Below are 2,456 nucleotides of genomic sequence, written 5' to 3'. Positions count from 1 at the left end.
ACATAGCGGGACTGAAAAATCTTCCGCATGTCGTGAACCCGCCTGTCTCCCAGTTTCGTAGCCATAGTAAAAATTCCATGAGCACTCCTCGCCATCTTGGCCCGAACATTTTTGTGTTCATTGGCCCAAGTTTTTTTATTCGAAAAAGTGACCCCGAAGTATGAAAAATAGTCGACAGCCTGGACCTTCTGGCCCTCCATAAAGAATGAGAACTGTTTCTTTCTATTCCTTCGCCCACATTCCATAACATAAGTTTTAGATTTGTTTAACACTAACTTTCTGCTGTTGATAAATTGCAAAAAGCCATCTATCAGCTGTTGAAGGCCGATTGGGGTGCTTGAAATAAGAACCGCGTCATCCGCGTATAATAGCACAGGGACGTAGTCCTTATTAATTTCGGGGGCATCCACTGCCAGAGATTTAAGGAATGAATCGATCTCATTAATAAAAATTGTAAAAAGCAGTGGAGCCAACACACATCCCTGTCTAATTCCACGCCCAATCTTAAACTTAGTTGTACATTCCCCATTGGAACCATAACGAACACAGGCTTGTAATTTGGTATAAAGACGTGCTAGAAAGAACACAATGCCCTCGGGAGCCCCCATTTCCAATAGCTTTGCCCAGAGAATGCCATGGTCCATCAGATCAAAGGCACTACTCAGATCCGCAAAGCAGAGATAAATAGTGCCGGTCTTTGCCAGGGTGTATTTACCGATGAGCAGGTCTAAATTTAGACATTGCGCAATCGTACCACGGCCCTTCCTGAACCCAAACTGGCTCTCGGCTAAAATACCATTGTCCTCCGCCCATTCTTCCAACCTTACTAGAAGCACTCTACTCATTACCTTTACGGAGGAGTCCAACAGAGAGATTGGACGATAATTCTTGACATCCCCTCGGTTGCCTTTCTTATAAATTGGGATTAAAATGGATTCTTCCCAAGTAGGGGGCACCTCGTTACAGACTGCTGCGTTGAAAATGATAGTTAACAAAGGCCCCCATATTTCAGGGACCAATTTATAAACATCAATTGGTACCCCGTCTGGACCCTGTGCTTTTCCTCCTTTACTGACCCTTATGCTATCCAAGACCTCTTGGACGGTAATATTCAGTGGCGTGTGCGGCCACCCATCCACTAAAGCCCTAGATGCACTATCTGAATCAAAGATTTTGGAGAAGTGAGAAACCCACTCTTCCTTATTGACATTAGAGGTTAGTTCAGGGATTCTGTCATTTTTGAGGAAAGGGGAATTAACTATTTTCCAGAACAGGGTACAATTATTCAATTCAGCAGCCAGGGTCAAATTGTCCCACGCCTCCTGTTGGAGTTCCAATTTCCTCCGTTTAAGGGTTTCTTTGTATCTTGCTCTTAGATCTATAACCAAACCCTTATCTCTTGGCGTTACTGATAAGGCTGATTTTAGCTCCTTTAGGGCCAAGGTACAGGCTGAATTAAACCACCCTAGCGGACGATCCTCTTTATATTTCAAGGGGCTAATAAACTTAGAGTCAATGACCGAGTTAATGCCAATAAAATGCTCAATACAGCCAATAGAACCTTGATTATCTTCTAAAATCCCTATGATGCCTGCTAAACAACTAGTGATAATTGAATCAAACATAATATCCGCCTTATCCCCCTTCCACCTGAGTCTGGTGCCATTAGGGCGTACAGGCTCAATGCTGTTAACAATACAAGCTGGAATACGGAACCCTTTGTTCTCCCATAACATAGCCTTTACTGTCATGCAATTATGGTCACTAAGCTGGATGTCTACGACTTTGGGCGCCGTAGTCCAGGCCACAAGACTCGAGGAGATACATATAAAATCAATAACTGAGTTCGCTCCCTGACCTGTAAAGGTTGGACAGATCTCCTCCTGGTCATTTTTCTCGTTGACCATAATGTACATATTATGGGAAGCAAGGAGGCTGTTTAAGGCGTCACCATAGTGGTTATGTTGAAAATGGTGGATTCCGTCTCCATGACAGTCCACCAACCCACATACATTGACATCTGAGAATAAAAATATGGAACGCTTCACGAAAATGCGTGTCATCCTTGCGCAGGGGCCATGCTGATCTTCTCTGTATCGTTCCAATTTTAGTATATGTGCCCAGTGCCTGGGTATTGCGGTTCCCTGTGACTTGTGGGGTCCACTCACCTCAGCTTTGCTGGGGACTCACGATGGCCGTCGAGAGGTCAGGAAATCCACTTTTGAGCTGCAGTGATTTCGGACTCCGGCGGGAGCGGGAAAGTTTGCGACAGGTGATGCAAAGATTTGGTGCCTGTCAAGCAGGGGAGTCACTCCTTGACTCCAAGGAAGATTCTTCAGTCTTCCAAAGGTAGTGGAACGTCGAAGGTCCAGGAGTCTTCTTCAGAGTGTCATCCAGGGATATCTAGTTTGCAATGGCAAGGGTTCCCTATCTTAAACTAAAAGAAAAGGAGGGAC

General features: G+C 44.8%; 1 non-coding gene across 1 annotated transcript; it reads right to left on the bottom strand.

The window, feature by feature from the left end:
* Nucleotides 1-2,028: 2,028 nt before the first annotated feature.
* On the bottom strand, nucleotides 2,029-2,135 carry LOC146805521 (U6 spliceosomal RNA). Its single transcript, XR_014968110.1, has one exon. It is a non-coding gene; the product is annotated as a U6 spliceosomal RNA (small nuclear RNA).
* Between the last annotated feature and the right edge of the window lie 321 nt (nucleotides 2,136-2,456).

This window comes from Triturus cristatus, chromosome 8, assembly GCF_964204655.1.
Source record: "Triturus cristatus chromosome 8, aTriCri1.1, whole genome shotgun sequence".
In the NCBI taxonomy this organism is placed as follows: domain Eukaryota; kingdom Metazoa; phylum Chordata; class Amphibia; order Caudata; family Salamandridae; genus Triturus; species Triturus cristatus.
This window is presented reverse-complemented; position numbering and strand designations above follow the sequence as displayed.